This window comes from Rana temporaria, chromosome 2, assembly GCF_905171775.1.
Source record: "Rana temporaria chromosome 2, aRanTem1.1, whole genome shotgun sequence".
Classification (NCBI taxonomy): domain Eukaryota; kingdom Metazoa; phylum Chordata; class Amphibia; order Anura; family Ranidae; genus Rana; species Rana temporaria.
The window spans coordinates 171026365-171047502 of record NC_053490.1 but is presented as its reverse complement, the minus strand read 5'-3'; the positions used below and the strand labels follow the sequence as shown (position 1 = coordinate 171047502).

The following is a 21138-nucleotide window of genomic DNA, read 5'->3' as shown; positions in this document are numbered from 1 at the left end:
GAAGAGGAGTCACCGCTCCAGGTGGATCTTTAGCAGACAAATCAAGGAACCTCCCAGGAATCCAAGGTGCTGGCAATGCACTAGGCAAACATGGAAAAGTGGAAATGGATGGACAGTCATGGCTAAGCACTAACTGTGTGGGAAACGCGTCGGCTGTCCCCTTATGTGACTGTATCTTTGGATTTGCATGTCCAGTTTTTATTAATAAAGACTACTTCTTCAAGTTCCTTTACAGTGAACTGGCATTTGTTTAAATAAATACATTTGCTGATACTTTTAATGTAATTCCATTTCCTATTCTCCTTAGGTACTGGTGATGTAGCCAGGGTCCCACAGATGGTTCCTGGGAAGGCAACGCCACCAGTGCCTTCCAGTGATGTTTGTTTCCAAATCTATGGGATTTGGTGAGATCCCAGGGGGGGGGGGGGGGAGTATTTTTCTTCAACAGGTAAGTCTAAAGTTTGATGGCTCATGTGTGAGATGAGGTGGGTCAACAGAGAAGAAGTAAGAAGAATCTGACAATCAAGGACTTCTATGAATCAAGATGACAGCATGGGTTTGGCAGAGGAGGAGAAAAGGCACATTAGCATGCAACAATTTGGTCACTCTATCAGCAAGTAAATACCAATTATTGCATTTTTTGCAATAGCTAGTTGAGTAAGGCCTCGTACGAGGGGATGTCCGATGGAAACGGTCAGCCGGACCGTTTCCATCGGACATTTCTCCTCCGGATTTAGATCCGATGGCTGTACACACCATTGGATCAAAATCCGCGCGGAAAACATCCGCGGTGACGTATCCGTGCCGTCGATGCGACGATGACGCGGCGACGTGCGCGACGCTGGGAGGTAAATACTTCCACGCATGCGTCAAATCATTCCGACGCATGCAAGGGATGGGGATCGGACGGACTTATCCGGTGAGTCTGTACAGACGACCGGATAAGTCAGAGGGACTGGATTCCAGCGGATAGATTTCTTAGCATGCTACAAAATTTTTATCCGCTGGAAATCCGTCGGCTGGATTTTTATCCGCTGGAAAATGTCCGCTCGGGCCTACACACGACCGGATCTATCCGCTGGAACTGATCCACGGATAAATCCCAGCGGATAGATCCGGTCGTGTGTACGGGGCCTAATAGTAGCACTTCTAAAAAGGAAGGGGGAGGTATGATTTAACATACAGGCATACCCCACTTTTAAGTATTCAATGGGGTTTATTTACTAAAGCTGTAAAGTGAAAAATCAGGCTCACTTCTGAAAATAAACCAATGAGCTTCTAACCCCAGCTTGTTCAATTAAGCTTTGGTAACAAAACCTGGAAGCTCATTGGTTTCTATGCAGAAGTGAGCCTGATTTTGCACTTTCCAACTTTAGTAAATAAACCCCATTGTGTACTTAAACGTGGGGTATGCCTGTACAGTATATGCAATGGCATGCGCTTCATACATTTTGTGTGGTAACCCTCTTATTTCATCGGCATATGTTTTTTGGGTATCCCTGCATACATTCTGCATGTTCTTGCACTAAAGACTAGGGTGTGACAGTCTAAACAAGTACCAGATTCAGTACCTACATGATGCACAAGCCTCATAAAGTACAAAAACTTTCTTTACCTTCCCTGACTAAGCCAAATCCTCCTCCACTTGTGTCTCACTCACCCCCTATGGGTGCTGCAGCTCACAGTGGGAGGGGTTTCTGCAACAGAGGCAGTGAAGTCAATCCAGATAATAGTGGGCAAAGGTTGGTGTGGCCGGGTGCTGATTGACAAGCTACAGTCTTGACGATGATGATAGCCACATCCCCTGCAACATTTTTTCATGTCACTGTAGTGCAAGCAGCTACAACCTACATGAAAATAACAACTCCGCTCTAAACATTAGGAGTAGTGCAGCATTGTTGTCACACCCTCACAGGAAGCGTTATTAGGTGGACCTTATCGGCAGGCTCAACGGGTATTTGTGGGAATTAGGCGCTGCAGTTCCATACTGGTTTTCTGTGGGCCTAAAACACACAATAATGCAGTAATATTATGAATGTTGTTTTTTCCATAACACATTGAATGGCAGCCAGAGAAATGAATGGGTCCAATTCATTTGTGTGATAATGCTGTACCTGCTGTGTTATATCTGCATTATACTGCTGGGATCGGCTTAAACTTGGCTTGCAAGACTTTATTAAATATCACAGTCTAAAGTTCAGCTTTCATGATGTTTATTCTTATAAAAAACAACTGATTTTGTCTCCTTTAGCCTAAAATGGGTGATATCAAAGAACAGCTTATTCTGTTTTATAGCAAATGCAGTTCCTAATGTCTCACATTTTGTACAAATTTGGGGACTATTGCAAGCATAGTATATCTGTCAAGGACATAAGTTCTTTTATATAAAGGTAACTTGTGTTTTCATTTTACTAGCCCTTTAATGTCGCTGTTTAAATGCCATAATACTAATTAGCTGCTTATAAAGAATACATATTCATGTTGGTAGGTATGTCCGACATAAAGTACATACCTAAATAACTATACTAAACCTTTAATGAACACCTGCAATTAAGGCACATAAAATAGACACTTGGGGGCAGATCCACAAAGAAATTACGCCGGCGTATCTACTGATACGCTGGCGTAATTTCAAAATTCCCGTGTCGTATCTTTGTTTTGAATCCTCAAAACAAGATACGACGGCATCTCGGCCAGATCCGACAGGCGTACATCTTCGTACGCCGTCGGATCTAAGCTGCAATTTTTTGGCGGCTGCTTGGTGGTGTTCCCGTCGAAATCCGCTTTGAGTATGCAAATGAGATATTTACGGCGATCCACGAACGTACGTCCGGCCGGCGCTTTTTGTTACGTCGTTTGAGTTCGGCTTTTTCCGGCGTATAGTTAAAGCTGCTATATGGTGGCGTACTCAATGTTAAGTATGGCCGTCGTTCCCGCGTACAATTTTGAGTTTTTTCAAAAGTCGTTCGCGAATAGGAATTTGCGTAGAATGACGTCACCGTCGTAAGCATTGGCGGGTTCTGGTTTCATTTTCGAGCATGCGCACTGGGATACCCCAGAAACGGCACATGCGCAGTTCCAAAAAAAGTCGTTTTTGTCGAGTCACGACGTATTAACATAAAACACGCCGCCATCACAGCCATTTGAATTCCGCGCCCTTACGCCGCGATAGATACACTACGCCGCCGTAACTTACAGCGCAAATTCTTTGAGAATTCGATTTAAAAAAGATAAGTTACGGCGACGTAGCGTATCTTAGATACGCTGCGCCGGCGCAGATGTGCCTGGATCTGCCCCTTGCTAGCCAAATTACGTTGTTTTTTTTTCAGTTGAGTAAAATAAGTTTAGTTTGCACAGACAAGAAAAGATAAACACCTACAGTCCATTTTAAATTCCGATGGAGCTGTTGCAATTCGCAAAAATCTATATTCACAAATGAACAGATGAGCACTCCATACATATGCAAATATAATACAAAGCATTTCAGATTAGATAAAAAAAATACAAATGTAGAGGATTCAGCAAGCAGCCAAAAAAGGCAATATTGTGTCAAGTGAAGAAGCCCATAGCAACCAATATATACTGTTTCTGTCTAATGGAACAAGGGAAGAACGATTTTAATCCACATACATTCCCGTCATTCATCAGTTGGAAGATCGAAGTGGGTCCTGGCACTGCTTGTGGCATTCAAGGACAGGCAGTTGTATCATCACCCTTTGTTCTCAATGAGACATCTGCCTCTTCTTAATTATCCTTACACAGACAGGCATAAAAAGGGCAAAATAATGTCAGTATCAACCTACCTTACAAACACAGGGCACTTGGCAGCAAGAACAATGGTCTTATCAGGCAGACAAAGTAAGTCACCTGCTATGCAGGTATAGCCAGGCTTCTGTGAGCGAAGGAAAAAAACCTCCGCAAGTCTTCTCCCTTACAGAATGTGAGTCACTCCTGTAGGAGGCAGGGGTGTGGAAAAGGGTGTCACCTGCAAATTCTTTCAACATATTAAGGGCTTGTGTGTGTCAAAGCACTTTTGCATTTTTTACATAACTGGCGATTCAGTGCTTACTAGCCAACAACAGTCACTACTGGTATTTATATAGCAAGCTGTGCAGTTGCATCTATATACAGTAAAAAAAAAATATATATATATATATATATATATATATATATATATATATATATATACACACACACAATAACGCAGACTGTAGGTAAAGAACTTTTAGTTCATATGAGCATTGCTTGAGGGTAGATACTGAACTAGCTGAAGAATGCTGCTTATCATGTTACAAGCTGCAAAGCTGGAGAATGATAGTATTCGTAAAAATGTTTAACCCCATGCTTTAGATAAGACAGCCTAAATACCAAAAAGGCTCTTGATGCTATCTCATAAAATGTAAAAGCCATGCTTCAACTATCCTTGGGTCAACAGAGTTTGACAACCAGTTATGCCGCGTACACACGATCGTAAAATTTAAAACAAGAAAAGTCCGATGTGAGCTATTGGTCCAAAATTCCGACCATGTGTATGCTCTATGGGACTTTTGCTGTCGGAATTTCCGCCAACAAAAGATTGAGAGTTGGTTCTCAAATTCTCCGATGGAAGAAATTCCTATTGGAAAATCCGATCGTCTGTAGCAATTCTCGATGCGCAAAATTCCGACGCATGCTCATTGAACTTCATTTTCTCGGCTTGTCGTTGTGTTGTACATCGCTGCGTTCTTGACGGTCGAAAGTTCAGAGAACTTTTGTGTGCCCGTGTGTATGCAAGCCAAGCTTGAGCGGAATTTCGTCGGAAAAATCGTCCAAGGTTTTTCCGACAGAAAATTCAATCGTGTGTGGCATTAGATGCTCAAAAAAATACTGCAAAATACTGCAAAAGTTAAGGTATGTAATAATATGTTTTTGTGTATTTTTTACATTGGACAGTTCCTAGGGTAGTAATCAGTGACGGCCCGTCCTTTAGGGGCACACAGGCACCGTGCCCCTATCCATGCATCCAGCCCCCTAATCGACATGCAGGGCACCGGACACATGGATTTCAATGTGGGGTGTGTTTTTGTGAAGCACGTGATTAGAGCCAGAAGCTTTAATAGGCTTCAAATAGGGTGGGCTCGGGGCGCAGAGTATTGCGCCCAAAGCCCACCCAGTTGTGTGACATTACAGTATAAAGCTGGAGAATGATAGTATTAGTAAAAATGTTTAACCCTATGCTTTAGATAAGACAGCCTAAATACCAAAAAGGCTCTTGATGCTATCTCATAAAATGTAAAAGCCATGCTTCAACTATCCTTGGGTCAACAGAGTTTGACAACCAGTTATGCCGCGTACACACGATCGTAAATAAAAAAAAAGAAAAGTCAGATGTGAGCTTTTGGTCCAAAATTCAGACCATGTGTATGCTCCATGGGACTTTTGGTGTTGGAATTTCCGCCAACAAAAGATTTGTGAGTTGGTTCTCAAATTTTCCGATGGAAAAAATTCCTATTGGAAAATCCGATCGTCTCTAGCAATTCTCGATGCGCAAAATTCCGACGCATGCTCGGAAACAATTCGACGCATGCTCGGAAGCATTGAACTTCATTTTCTCGGCTTGTCGTTGTGTTGTACATCGCCGCGTTCTTGACGGTCGAAAGTTCAGAGAACTTTTGTGTGCCCGTGTGTATGCAAGCCAAGCTTGAGCGGAATTTCGTCGGAAAAATCGTCCAAGGTTTTTCCGACAGAAAATTCAATCGTGTGTGGCATTAGATGCTCAAAAAAATACTGCAAAATACTGCAAAAGTTAAGGTATGTAATAATATGTTTTTGTGTATTTTTTACATTGGACAGTTCCTAGGGTAGTAATCAATGACGGCCCGTCCTTTAGGGGCACACAGGCACCGTGCCCCTATCCATGCATCCAGCCCCCTAATCGACATGCAGGGCACCGGACACATGGATTTCAATGCGGGGTGTGTTTCTGTGAAGCACGTGATTAGAGCCAGAAGCTTTAATAGGCTTCAAATAGGGTGGGCTCGGGGCGCAGAGTATTGCGCCCAAAGCCCACCCAGTTGTGTGACATTACAGTATAAAGCTAGGAGAGCTCATGCTTCAGAAAACCCTACAATATGGTAGCCCAGTCTCCTCTTTCTGTGCATCCACCATCTTATTCAGAAGAACTCACCTGTGAGGTTTTAAGAGGAACTCTTTCAACTTGTGTGCTGGTATCAATACACATAGGCCTCTGAGGTGACTGGTATCTTATACTACAAGTAGTAATGTAATGTATTTTGTTGTACATGAAGGGCCTAAGTGTATGTAAATCCAAATGATATTTTTCAGTATTTTTGGCAGCCTCACTGCATACAATGTTTTAGAAGGATCTCACACAAGGGGCTGATAATGCACCTATATGCAAATCAGTGGTTTTGTACCATCACCCTGAAACTGGTAGTGTTGTTACTGGCAGGAATTCCAGGTAAGAAACGCTTTAACAGATTCACAATAAAAATGTTTTGCTTACGGTGATTCTAAAGGTAATTTTTAACTTAAAACAAAAAAAAAAAACCTGCTTTGTGCAAAACCCTAAACTTCTCTTCTCAGGTCCCCCATTGGCGCTTCTGGTTCCTCCCCCTTGCTGAGTGCCCACATAGCAAGCTCCTGAGCCAGATCTGTGTGTCCATAAGATACACAGAACGTGGCCCTACCCCTCCTTCCTCACTGCGATTGACAGCACTACTTCACATAATTTCAGCATCTTGCTATAAGAACATTCATTTTCATAGGCGTGCGCACAGGGTGTGCCAGGTGTGCCCAGGCACACCCTATTCACTCTGTGCAGCACAGATTCCCTCTACTGCCATGGCTCCCATCTTTCCCCCTGCAGCTCTGCCAGCTTCCCTCCTCTCCTATCGGCTGTTGCTCCTGGGATGTTTTAGGAGTGGGGAAGGGGCCAGTAAATATGTAATTTACCGGCCCCTTCCCTTTCTGAATGAACACCATGAGCGAGCGGTAGTGTGTGTTTGGGCTTTGGGGTGCACACCCTAATGCAATAGGCTGCGCACACCTATGTTCATTTTATAATGCTTTTGCTGGAAAATATCCAAAATAAACTGTTTTTCAGTCCCCACTCCCCACTTGTACATCATCCATAGTAACCTATATCCCAGAAAGTATGGCCATGGTTGCTCCTAATTATATACTGTACTTGCCAGGAGATGCCTTGGCATCATTTGCCTCTTTGCATAGGCTTAGTAAACATTGCCAAAACTCTGTATCTAGGAGAAAGAAAGGTTAGTCCATGCAGAAAATTATGAAGCCTCGTACACACGACCGAGGAACTCAACGGGCGAAACACATCGTTTTCCTCGTCGAGTTCCTTGTTAGGCTGTCGATGGAACTCAACAAGGCAAGTTTCTCCATTCCCGTTGAGGAAAAAGAAGACATTCTCTTATTTTGGCTCGACGGGATCCTCTACAGTTTCCTTGTCGAAAAATGTACACACGACCGGTTTCCTCGGCAAAAAAAAATCCCAGCAAGTTTCTTGCTGGTTTTTGCCGTCAAACTCGGTCGTGTGTACGAGGCCTGAGAGAAGTTAATTATTTTAAAATAAATCTACAGAAAATACAAGGATACTGTACCTATGTGTCCAAAAATATAATTTTTAGGTAGAACCCTTAGAGCCGGTTCACATTGTGGCGACTCGTCAGGCGACTCAGCCACCTGACAAGTCGCGTCCCATTGTATTCAATAGAACCGTTCTAATAGGAGCGACGCAAGTCGCTCCGACTTACAAAAAGGTTCTTGTACGACTTCGGGGGCGACTTGGGGCAACTTGCATTGACTTCTATATTCTATACAGAAGTCATTTTGCAAGTCGCCTCTGAAGTCGTCTTCAGGACTCCTTGCCGAGTCGCCTCCCGAAGTCGTGCCGCCGCAGTTTGAACTGGCTCTTAGCTAAATGATATTTGCTTTGTTAATTCTGTTGATCACAAACAATATTTTTATTAAAATATTTGTCTGCAACAGTTTTTATCCTTTATTTCGTTTCCGCTATGTGTGGTGATCGACTGCAGCCTCTTGGCAGCCACTGCATGCGCCCCAGTGATGGCTGCATGGAATTTCTCAAGGTGTTACCTGATAGTGACAACAGCAGACCATGCCTGCACAATACCTGTCAAAAGACACAATTGTAGTTTCTTTGGAAACCCGTATGAAAACATAGGGGCATAAACTGAGACAGTCGTCACCCTAAACAGAAAGTTCCTGAAAAGAACCTGATTGGTAGGAAAACCAGGTGTTATTTTAATTACAGCTGAAGATACAAACATATTGAAATTCACCTTGAAATGACAACATGTTAAAGTGTATATAAGATATTAGTGATTGGGGATGTTTTTATCTCCAGCTGTAAAAATATATTTTCCTGTAAGTGCTACTCATTATGTAATGAGTAACATTATGATAAAGTGTCATATGAACTGTATAAATAGCATCATCTAATTAAAAGCATACATACAGTATTATATAACTAGGACTATGACAATAAGATGCAAAGGCATAGAAACAGAATTTATACAATGCCCTTGCTGCTATAAATATGACAGTTATATTAAAGTCGAACTAAAGGCAAAAACATTTTTTTTAATTTTGGATTCAATTAAGGAGAGTAACCCCTGTCATTTATTTTTTTTTTTGCCATCTTTTTTTCAATTGGGGACATTTTACTTCACTTTCTGTCCCATAGCTAGAACAGGAAGTTAGAGGAAATCCCTCCAAGTTGAGGGGATCCCTGTATGTCACCATGGTGACCAAAACTATTAGGGCCAGATCCACAAAAACCTGGCGTAACTTAAAAAATCCCATTTAAGTTACACTGCCTTAAAGTTTCTACCTAAGTGCCTGATCCACAAAGCACTTATCTAGAAATTTAAGGCTGTGTAACTAAAATTCCGCCGGCGCAAGGCGTTCCTATTCAAATGGGGCGAGTCCCATTTAAATGAGGCGAGCTCCCGCGCCGGCCGTACTGCGCATGCGCGAAGTTACATTACGCCGAGTTTTGAGGATCGCGACGGCTTAAAAAAGTTGCGTCGGGAAAAAAAAAAAATGACAGCGGCATGCATTCCTGAGGGAGAACTCCATGCCAATTTTCAAAGAAAAAACCGGCATGGGTTCCCCCCCCAGGAGCATACCAGGCCCTTAGGTCTGGTATGGGTTGTAAGGAGACCCCCCCACGCCGAAAAATTGACGTAGGGGGTCCCCCTACAATCCATACCAGACCCGTATCCAAAGCACGCTACCCGGCCGGCCAGGAAAGGAGTGGGGACGAGCGAGCGCCCCCCCCCTCCTGAGCCGTGCCAGGCCGCATGCCCTCAACATGGGGGGGTTGGGTGCTCTGGGGCAGGGGGGCGCACTGCGGGCCCCCCCACCCCAGAGCACCCTGTCCCCATGTTGATGAGGACAGGACCTCTTCCCGACAACCCTTGCCATTGGTTGTCGGGGTCTGCGGGCGGAGGCTTATCGGAATCTGGGAGTCCCCTTTAATAAGGGGGCCCCCAGATACCGGCCCCCCACCCTAAGTGAATGGATATGGGGTACATCGTACCCCTATCCATTCACCTGTAGGCAAAAAGTTAGTTAGTAAACACACAACACAAGGCTTTTTAAAATATTTTATTATTCTGCTCCGGATGCCCCCCCTGTCTTCGTTATTAGCTCAATTAGCAGGGGGGGCTTCTTCCGCTCTCCGGGGGTCTTCCACTCTCCGGGGGTCTTCTCCGCTCTCCGGGGGGGGCTTCTCCGGACTCCGGGGGGCTTCTTCCATCTTCTCCCCTCTTCCGCTGTTGACTCGGCGAACCCCGGTTCTTCTGCAGCTCTCCGGTGCCTTCTTCTTCAGCGCTGGCTGCCTGCTATGTTTGTGTGTTAGCTCGATTTCAAACAGGCAGCCAGCGCGGTCTTCTGTGACGTCAGGGTCTTGTCTTCTGTTCTTCTGATGTTGCCTCGTCGCCTGTTGTCGCTGTAATGATGGAAGAGCGCCTTGCATCCCATTTATATAGGCATCACCGTCCCATCATGCTCCGGCAGGTACCCACGTGGTGGGTGCACGTGGGTAGGCACCCACCACGTGGGTACCTGCCGGAGCATGATGGGACGGTGATGCCTATATAAATGGGATGCAAGGCGCGCTTCCATCATTACAGCGACAACAGGCGACGAGGCAACATCGGAAGAAAGGAAGAGAAGACCCTGACGCCACAGAAGACCGCGCTGGCTGCCTGTTTGAAATCGAGCTAACACACAAACATAGCAGGCAGCCAGCGCTGAAGAAGAAGGCACCGGAGAGCTGCAGAAGAACCGGGGTTCGCCGAGTCAACAGCGGAAGAGGGGAGAAGATGGAAGAAGCCCCCCGGAGTCCGGAGAAGCCCCCCCTGGAGAGCGGAGAAGACCCCCGGAGAGCGGAAGACCCCCGGAGAGCGGAAGAAGAAGCCCCCCCTGCTAATTGAGCTAATAACGAAGACAGGGGGGGCATCCGGAGCAGAATAATAAAATATTTTAAAAAGCCTTGTGTTGTGTGTTTACTAACTAACTTTTTGCCTACAGGTGAATGGATAGGGGTACGATGTACCCCATATCCATTCACTTAGGGTGGGGGGCCGGTATCTGGGGGCCCCCTTATTAAAGGGGACTCCCAGATTCCGATAAGCCTCCGCCCGCAGACCCCGACAACCAATGGCAAGGGTTGTCGGGAAGAGGTCCTGTCCTCATCGACATGGGGACAGGGTGCTCTGGGGTGGGGGGGCCCGCAGTGCGCCCCCCTGCCCCAGAGCACCCAACCCCCCCATGTTGAGGGCATGCGGCCTGGCACGGCTCAGGAGGGGGGGGGCCGCTCGCTCGTCCCCACTCCTTTCCTGACCGGCCGGGTAGCGTGCTTTGGATACGGGTCTGGTATGGATTGTAGGGGGACCCCCTACGTCGATTTTTCGGCGTAGGGGGGGTCCCCTTACAACCCATACCAGACCTAAGGGCCTGGTATGCTCCTGGGGGGGAACCCATGCCGGTTTTGTTTTTACAAATTGCCGTGGAGTTCTCCCTCGGGAAAGCATACCAAATGCCGTCGCTGGAATGGGCTTTTACAAGGTGTGACTAGTTTACACTTTGTAGAACCAGCCCTAATTTTACACTTGCAAAATAACACTTAAGGCGCAAAAAGGAAGCTGGAAAGCTTTGTGGATCGCCTTAAGTGCTAATTTGCATACTAGAAACGGCATTTCGACTCGAAATGCCCCCAGCGGCGGATGCGGTACTGCATCCTAAGATTCGGCAGTGTAATTCAATTACACATGCCGGATCTTCTGCCTAACTTTGGAAAAAGCCTTTTGAGGATCGTTTCCAAAGTTACACACAGACTGAACAGCAGTTAAGTCGGAGTATCTCTTTTGTGGATCTGGCCCTTAGATTCCACCTCTATTCCAACAAAAGTATTTGAAACCTGACAATAAATCAGCTCTTAGTAAAAACTAAAAAATATTAAAAAGTATGTATCAATTTGAAATAAAATGACAATCAGAAAGGAGGGCCAAGTACATGGAATTAACTCTAACAACTCTATGCAATTCGCTAAGGGCAACCTTTATCAAGACTTGTTTTTCTATTTTTATATTACTAATACAGTGGAACCTTGGATTACGAGCATAATCCGTTCCAGGAGAATGCTTGTAATCCAAAGCACTTGCATATAAAAGTGAGTTTCCCCATAGAAGTCAATGGAAAGAAGATCATTTGTTCCGCATTGACTTCTATTGCATACAATACCGCATGTGGCCAGAGATGGGGGGCGACGGAGAGCCTCGGAAATACTTGGGGACAGCTTGGCTGAACTCGAAAACCGACAGAAAGGCTCGAAAACACTGTGTATTTCCCAGTTATTCCAAGTATTTCTGAACAGCACTGAACCATTCCGAGTAACACCGGCGCCCCCGCACCTCTGGCCAAATGTGGTACTGAACACCCCACAGCTTAACTATAAACCTGTCCCCACACACCAAGGTCCTAGGTGTAATCCTGAACTATCCTTTCGGCCCCACATCCAATCCCTGTTCAAAGCTTGCCACCTCAACCTCGGCAACATCTCCAAGATACGCCCCTTCCTAACCAATGTCACCACAATGCTTCTGATGCACTCCCTGGTCAACTTCTGTCTTGACTTCTGCAACTCCTTCCTCATTGGCTTACCTTTAAATAGGCTATCCCCCTTCAGTCCATCATAAACGCTGTTGCCAGGCTCATCCACCTTACAAACCACTCAGCGTCTGCTACTCCTTTCTGCCAATCCCTCCATTGTCTGTCACTCAACCAATGAATTAAAATAGAGATACCAATGATAGTTTACAAAGCTATCCACAGCCTGGCCCCCAGCTACATTAACACACTAACCAGGTCTCAAAATACCAACCAAACCTTTCTTTTCACTCCTCCCAAGACCTCCTGCTCTCTAACTCCCTTGTCTCCTCCTCCTATGCTTGCCTCCAGGACTTTTCTCAAGCCTTTCCCATCCTCTGGAATGCTCTACCCTAATCTGTCCCACTATCTCCTACCTTGTCAACTTTCAGATGATCCCTGAAAATTCATCTCTTCAGAGAAGCCTATCTGGCCCCCACCTAACAACGATACATTTATTTTCTCCATCAGCACATCCCTCACAGCTATTAGCTTTTGTATCTCTTGACCCTCCCTCTTAGACGGTAAGCTCTAAGGAGCACGGCCCTCTGATTCCTACTGTATTAAAGTGTATTGTATTTGTACTGTCTACCCTCAAGTTGTAAAGCGCTGCGTAAACTGTCGGCTCTATATAAATCCTGTATAATAATAATTAGGGCTGTCCCGATACCGATATTAGTATTGGCGCTGATACTAATAACGATTCTTAATCCCTAATACCTGGGCAGTCAGGGATGATCGGTGCGGCGGTTGGGGATATACAAGCACTGATCTCCCTGCATAGATTTCAATGAAGCAGCCGACAGCTGCTTCTCCTCCTCTCCCCCCGCAGGGATATTTGTGCTTGTAGCTCCCCCCCCCACCACTGAACCGATCATCCCCAACCAACCCCTGTGTCCTTCTGCGTGTCCTCCTCCGTGCTCCTCTGGTCCTCCTCCAGTCTTCCTCTGTGTCCTCCGTGCTCCTCCAGTCCCCCTCTGTGTCCTACGTGCTCCTCCAGCCCCCCTCTATGCACCTCCAGTCCCACTCTGTGTCCTCCATGCTGCCCCTGACAACCAGTGCCCACCCAAAATCCTTGCCAGTGCCACCAGGGATAAGCATCAGTGCCACATATCAGTGCCGCATGTCAGTGCCCATCAGTGCCATGTATCAATGCCCATCAGTGCCTATCAGTGCCGCCTATCAGTGCTCATCAGTGCCCAGCAGTGCCGCCTATTAGTGCCACCCATAAGTACCCATCATTGCAGCCTTTCAGTGCCCATCAGTGTCGCCTATCAGTGCCGCATATCAGTGCCCATTGTCAGTGCCACCTCATTGGCACCCACCTCATCGGTGCCACCTTATCAGTGGCCGTCAGTGCCACCTTATCAGTGCCCATCAGTGAAGGAGAAAACGTATTTATTTACAAAATTTTATAACAGAAAAAAAAGAAAACTTTTTTTTATTTACAAATTGTCGGTCTTTTTTTATTTGTATAGCAAAAAATAAAAACCCCAGGTGATCAAATACCACCAAAAGAAAGCTCTATTTGTTGGAATAAAATAATAAAAATTCTGTTTGGGTACAGTGTAGCATGATCGTGCAATTGTCATTTAAACAGCGACAGCGCAGAAAGTTGAAAATTGGTTTGGGCAGGAAGGGGGGTAAGTGAATGGTATTGAATTGGTTAAACTGAGGCCAACAAACTATGTGCACTGTCACTAATACCACAGTCCTTGTATCCATGAGGAAGTAAGCACCCCTTACAAATCTCCTTCCAAGAAAAAATACTGACACAACCAAAAATGTTTTCACAGGAATAGAATCAATACGGTAATAACAATCATAACACAGATGTCATCAGTTCCATACTGACACAACTGGAAACAGGTCCACGTAGACATAATTAGTACTGTACTGACACACCAGAAACATGTCTACAGAGACAGTATCAGTACCATACTGACACATCAGGAATATGTCCACAGAATTATTATCATAAAAGAATGTATGCTACACGCATTACATTCCATGAATATACATTACATGTATGCTACACATACATTCCATGCTTTTAAAATATTGTTTTCAACCTTTTACCTCTTGCCAACCATATAATGCATGTATGTGGCAGAACACTGCAGGGTTTTGTATATGTATTTTTTTCTGCTTCTAAGTGTCCCTGCATGTTAGCCTATGTGTGCATGCACACATAGACATTTACAGTTGTTTAGAGGCAGTAGCATGTAGTGGCAGAAAAAAAATTCACTTGTGAGTTCAGGAAAGGAGCATTTTGACAGAAAAACACTTAAACGCACCTAAACGCATCCAAACGCACCTAAACGCATCCAAACGCACCTAAACGCATCCAAACGCACCTAAGCGCTAGTTGCAGTAAGGCTGCATTCACACCTGAGCGACGGTCGTTCGGTCGTTTTTTCGAGCGTTTTTTCCGGCGTTTTGTCGCGCGTATTCATGCTTATTTGCGCGTTTGCATACAGCGTCGTCCGACGTTTTTGTACTTCGACGTTTTTTATTTTAGCCAATAGGAAAAATTATCATCTTTTCATCACTTGTTGCTATGTTGGTAGATATTTTTAATCTTCTGCCTGGGTGAAATGTTCTATTGATTAAAGCGACGAAACGCCCGTAGCAAACGCTCGTTGTCGCGCTAGTCGCTTGAATCGAGCGTTTCCATTACTTTCTATGGGAAATGGAAACGCTCAAATACGCCCAAACCGCCCGATACGCGCGACAAAAAAGGGTCCGGAACTTGTTTGAGCTTCAGGCGTTCGGCGTCAGGCGTATTGGCGTGCAGATGTAAACCATCTCCATAGGGAATAATGTATTTTTTCCCCTCTAGCGTATTTGAGCGTCGCGCTTCAGGCGACAAAACGCTCAGGTGTGAATGCAGCCTAAGTGCTTGAGCATTCATTTATTTCAATAGCCAGAATAAATTAATATTCTGGACAATGAAATGAATGAATTCCCAAGCGCTTAATGTGCCCAGTTTGCAAAAAGGTGTGTTTCTGAAGCTGCTTTTCTCCTGCCAGTGTACTTGGGGGCCCTAACAGCCAGCCGCCACACATATGCTTCTATGAGGCGTGTGTGCTCACTGCACACTCCCAGCACACTGACTGAGCTGTCACCAGCAGCTCTTGGTCAATGCTTCTGGCTGTCACAGTGGTCACATAATCAGAAGCCTGTCGCACGGGACCCCTGATCATGTCACCGCTGTGACAGCCAATCACAGCAGTCACATGATACTGAAGCTGTGCCACCTACCAAGCATAAAAGCAGGGGTAAACTGCAGCATTAAATTAAAGGAAATGAAAAATCCCCTGCAAGATAATCGCATAATGTGTTAGTATGCATGAAATACTAGCACATTATGAAATCCTTACCTTAGAACAAAGCCCTCCAGCCGTGTGCTGTCACCACTGACAGGGCTTCCATCTTCCCTCAGGCCTCGTACACATGACCGAGTTTCTCGGCAAAAACCAGCAAGAAACTTGCTGGGATTTTTTTTTTGCAGAGGAAACCGGTCGTGTGTACATTTTTCGACGAGGAAACTGTCGAGGATCTCGTCGAGCCAAAAAGAGAGCATGTCTTCTTTTTCCTCAACGGGAATGGAGAAAATTGGCACGTCGAGTTCCTCGACAGCCTAACAAGGAACTCGACGAGGAAAACGATGTGTTTCGCCCGTCGAGTTCCTCAGTCGTGTGTACGAGGCTCCAGTCTTCCTTCCGGGTCTGCGGACTCCAGCTGTATGAGTTGTCAAATCCCACGATAACATCACTCCTGCGCATGCGTGTGGGAGCCCTCGGCTGCGGCACAGAGCTCTGAAAGTTATCAGAGCTCATGCATCTGTGACGTTAGTGGCTGCATGCAGTGTGAATATCTCCTAAATACTGCAAGTTTAGGAGATATTTACTGTACCTAAAGGTAAGACTTATTATAGGCTTACCTGTAGGTACAATACTTTATTACCACTTTAGGCTCTGTTTCCACTAGTGCAACTTGTCGTGCGACTTTGGACACATAAAGTCGCATGATAAGTCACAGCCCATTGATTTCAATGGCACCTGTTTCCATCTATGCGACTTAAAGTTCCATCGACTTTGAAGAGGTTCCTGCAGTATTTTGATGCGACTTTTGATGCAACTTTGATCCGGGGACTAAAGTTGGATCAAGGGTGCACTCAAAGTCGCATCAAAGTCGCAATCTAAATCGCGTAAAAGTGAAAACGCAGCCTTAAGGGTTAAAAAAAAATGTGTATATTTCAAAGTAAAGAATTAGATCACAAAGGGTAAAGCTTGGGATGTCTGCAGGATAAACTCTTTTGTGAAAACTGTTATTATATTAAATATATTACATGTACACTGCACTTATATTACATTTATATGAAATATACATCATATGTACATTATTGTTACATTACATTTATATGAAATTTATATTACACATACATTACATTGGCATTGCATATACAATAACACTGCGTAGTGCTTCACTGTCAATAGAGGGAAACTGTGAGCTTGCAGACACAGAGAGCATTTAAAAGATGTGAGCCCAGAAAGAACTATTATATTAGGAATCTAATATTGTTTAACTAGATTGCTCAACTCCATCTGTGACTACAAGCTCCCAAACTCTGTACTTAGTCCCTCTAGTGTTCTGGCCCATTATAATAAATATAATAAATGTTTTTTTCTCTCCCTTTCCATGCTCTCTGTGCCTGCAAGCTCCAAATGGGCCAAAATACTAGAATAACTCTGTGCAGAGACTGGGAGTATTATTACTACTACTAGAGTATACAGTGCCTTGAAAAAGTATTCATACCCCTTGAAATTTTCCAAATTTTGTCATGTTACAACCAAAAACGTAAAAGTATTTTATTGGGATTTTATGTAACAGACCAACACAAAGTGACACATAATTGTGAAGTGGAAGGAAAATGATAAATGGTTTTCCAATTTTTTTACAAATAAGTATCTGAAAAGTGTGGCGGGCATTTGTCAATACTTTAATTACAGCTGCAAGTTTTTTTTGAGTATGTCTCTACCAGCTTTGAACATCTAGAGAGTGACATTTTTGCCCATTCTTCTTTGAAAATAGCTCAAGTTCTGTCAGATTGGATGGAGAGCATCTGTGAACATCAAATTTCAAGTCGTGCCACAGATTCTCAGTTGGATTTAGGTCTGGACTTAGACTGGGCCATTCTAACACATGAATATGATTTTATCTAAACCATTCCATTGTAGCTCTGGCTGTATGTTTAGGTCGTTGTCCTGCTGGAAGGTGAACCTCATCCCAGTCTCAAGTCTTTGCAGACTCTAATGCCTCGTACACACGACCTGTTTTCCCGTCGGGAAAACTGCCATGACAGCTTTTGGCCGGGAAAACTGGCCATGTGTATGCTCCATGGCAGGGCTGTCTTAATAGCATCATGGGCCCCTGGGCCATGCAATGCTCTGGGGCCCCTACAATGGAGACAGTGCAGGTAAACAGACATCAAGTAGGTAGGAGGCAGAAAAGCGGAGCTTCCCCTTTTGGGTGGAGCTCTGCATTAACTACATGAACAATCATTCTGTACAGCAAAGAAACAGTGGGAAAATACTACATACATAAAGTAACAAAGCTGTCCTGTGCATATAATATATCTGCTAGATTGATGCCCCCCCAGCACTATGGCCCCTCTACGCCCCAAATATCCCCCCAGCACTATGACCCCTCTACACCCCAGATATCCCCCCAACACTCAGACCCCTCTACACACCAGATATCCCCCCAGCACTCTGAACCCTCTACACCCCAGATATCCCCCCAGCACTCAGACCCCTCTACACACCAGATATCCCCCCAGCACTCTGACCCCTCTACACACCAGATATCCCCCCCCCCATCACTCTGACCCCTCTGCACACCAGATATTGCCCCATCACTCTGAACCCTCTGCACACCAGATATCCCCCAGCACTCTGACCCCTCTACACCCCAGATATCCCCCCAGCACTCTGACCCTTCTACACCTCAGATATCCCCCAGCACTCTGAACCCTCTGACCCCACTGTATCCCAGATATCTGGTGTGTAGAGTTCTGGGGGGATATCTGGGGTGTAGAGGGGTCAGAGTGCTGCAGGGATATCTGGGGTCTCTTAAATCCCCCTACACTGTGGCCTCTCTACATCCCTGATACCTCTAGCACTATAGCCACCCAAGCATTGCAACCCCCTATAGACCCCAGATCCCCCTCAGCATTGTTTTCCCCCATACACCCTTTATATCCTCAAGCACCATTATTCTATCCATGTAGTACCCCCTTTTCCAGTGGAGATATAGTGCATGTAAAATTTTGGCTCTGTGCCCACCTCCAGCACTGCACTCACCTATACCAATCAAGCAGGCAGAAGGAGGGGCAGAGGAGGGAGCATCCCTCCGGGGCATTCTGAGCCCAGAGGGCATCCAAAATGTTACTTACAGAGGTCAGCAGCTCCCACTCCAGCTCCTACCCCACAGCCTTCGAGTCCCAAGCATTCAGGTTGCATGAGGTGGGGTCAGAGCATCACTGGCACTCCGGCCCTGCCCCTCCCTGCTGGCTGTGAAATAATAGGTATCGTTCAGCACAGAACGGCGCACCTCTGCCAGCCCGAGTCCCCTGTGTGTCCATCACTCACAGTGCCATCATGGGGCCCCCAATTTCTGGGCATCAAGGGCTCAAGGACCACCTTTTTAGTGGAAAGTGCAAGGCCCCCCATGCAGCTGGGGCCCCTGGGAGGTGCCCAGGTGTGCCCTCTCATTTAGACAGCCCTGCTCCATTGCAGTTTTCCCGACAGGAAAACCAACGGGAATCCCAGCGGGAAAAATTCCTGCCGCGATTCCCGGCGGTCTTTTTCCTGGCAGTTTTCCTATGGGAAAATGGGACTTCCTCTATATTTCTTTCAACAATGGCTTTCTTTTTGCCACCATTCTATAACTGCTAGATATGTGGAGTGCACAACTAATAGTTGTCTTGTGTTGTGGATCTCCGCAGCTCCTCCAGAGTTACCATGGGCCTCTTGGCTGCTTCTCTGATTAATGCTCTCCTTCCCCGGCCTGTCAGTTTAGGTGGACGGACATGTCTTGGGAGGTTTGCAGTTGTGCCATACTTTCCATTTTCGGATGATGGGTTGAATATGAATAGTGCTCCATGAGATGTTCAAAGATTGGGACATATTTTTATAACCTACCGTATTTATCGGCGTATACCGCGCACTTTTTTGCCCTGAAAATCAGGGAAAAATTGTGGGTGCGCGGTATACGCCGATACACGCTTTCCCACGCCGAGTTTGAATACTGCGCCGACATATACCGAGCGCAGTACACTCGGGTATAGTCGGGCAGTCTCGGCTCCTTCCGCGCTCACGTCCTGGACGTACAGGGCATCGGCGCGAGAGTTGCCGAGCCTGCCCGACAATACACGAGTGTACTGCGCTCTGTATATGTCGGCGCAGTATTCAAACTCGGCGTGGGAAACGAGCGGGGAGGACGCGAGGACGCCGCAGAAGGACGCCGGACCCGACGAAGAGGACACCCGAAGCCGCAGACGGACGCCGGACCCGACGAGGCCGCCGATGGACGCCGCACAAGACACCAAAACTGTAAGTACAAAAAAACTTTTTTCCACAGGAATCCGCTGCAACTTTAGGGGTGCGCGCTATACGGGGGAGCGCGCTATACCCCAATAAATACGGTAATCTGTTTTAAACTTCTCTAAAACTTTATCTCTGACATATGTGGTGTGTTCCTTGACCTTCATGGTGCTGTTATTCACTAAGGTTCTTTAAGAAATCTCTGAGAGCTTCACAGAACAGATGTATTTATACTGAGATTAAATTACACACAGGTGGACTTTATGATCTGGGTGACTTCTGAAGGCAATTGGTTCCACTAGATTTTAGTTAGGGGTATCAGAGTTAAGGGGACTGTTAGAAATGCACACCACTCTTTTCAGATACTTATTTGGTCCTGGTAGTACAGAGTACATACAGACCTGGTATTCATCCAGTACAAAACAGATTACAGCGCACACATTCAAGAAATACATTTCTCCTGCAAGGCTAGTTAAAAACACCTGAACATATTCCAAAAAATACAGGGTTTGGTCACACTATATGGTCATATAGTGCTAAGCCTACTTACTGCGACAAAGTACCTTGAATTAGTGGGTCCTAACATAGTAATAGAAGGATGAGCTTTGGCGTGTTCGCACAGTCCACGTGCAGAGCCCGCCAGGAAGTCGGCACTGCGCTAATCACAGGCAGGGAGACATTGTCCTGATGATCGGCTGCAGAAATCGGGAAATGTCTCCCTGCTTGTGATTAGCACAGCGGCGTGCACACTTCCTGGTTTGCTCTGCACATGGACTGTGCAAACACCCTGGAGCTTACCCTAAGACCCCTTTCACACTGAGGAGTTTTTCAGGCGGTACAGCGCTGCTATACCGCCTATAAAATAGCGCTGCTATACCGCCTGAAAAACTCCTTCACTGCATACTCAATGTGAAAGCCCGAGGGCTTTCACACTGAGGCGATGCGCTGGCAGGAGACAAAAAAATCTCCTGTCAGCAGGAGTGTATACCGCTCCTTCGCCGCTCCTTCCCATTTAAAACAATGGGAACCGCGGCAATACCGCCCGCAATGCGCCTCTGCAGAGGCGCATTGCAGGCGGTATTAACCCTTTATCAGCCGCTAGCGGGGGTTAATACCGCCCCAATAGCGGCGGAATCCCGCAGCAAATACGAAGGTATAGCGCCGCTATTTTTAACGGCGCTATACCACCACCGCAGCTCCTGCCCCAGTCTGAAAGGGGCCTTAGTCTCAACCATGGGGGCCTAACTCCTCTATATGGAAGAACTGAAGGGATTTCTCCTATGCACTGGTGACCACTATTAAGAGGTAATTAGGAGGGGGTATCCATCCA

General features: G+C 45.9%; 1 protein-coding gene across 14 annotated transcripts in view; it reads right to left on the bottom strand.

Annotated features, from left to right (window-relative positions):
• Positions 1-3947, bottom strand: part of SCEL (sciellin) — a 129874-nt gene extending 125927 nt beyond the window's left edge. For 12 of the 14 annotated variants that reach the window (XM_040341406.1, XM_040341407.1, XM_040341410.1 and 9 more), the window contains exon 1: positions 3804-3946. The gene's annotated coding sequence lies outside the window, so the exon portion shown is untranslated. Of the gene's footprint in view, positions 1-3803 lie in introns of all 14 variants that reach the window. The other 2 variants (XM_040341415.1, XM_040341414.1) reach the window with 1 other exon arrangement.
• Positions 3948-21138: the final 17191 nt, after the last annotated feature.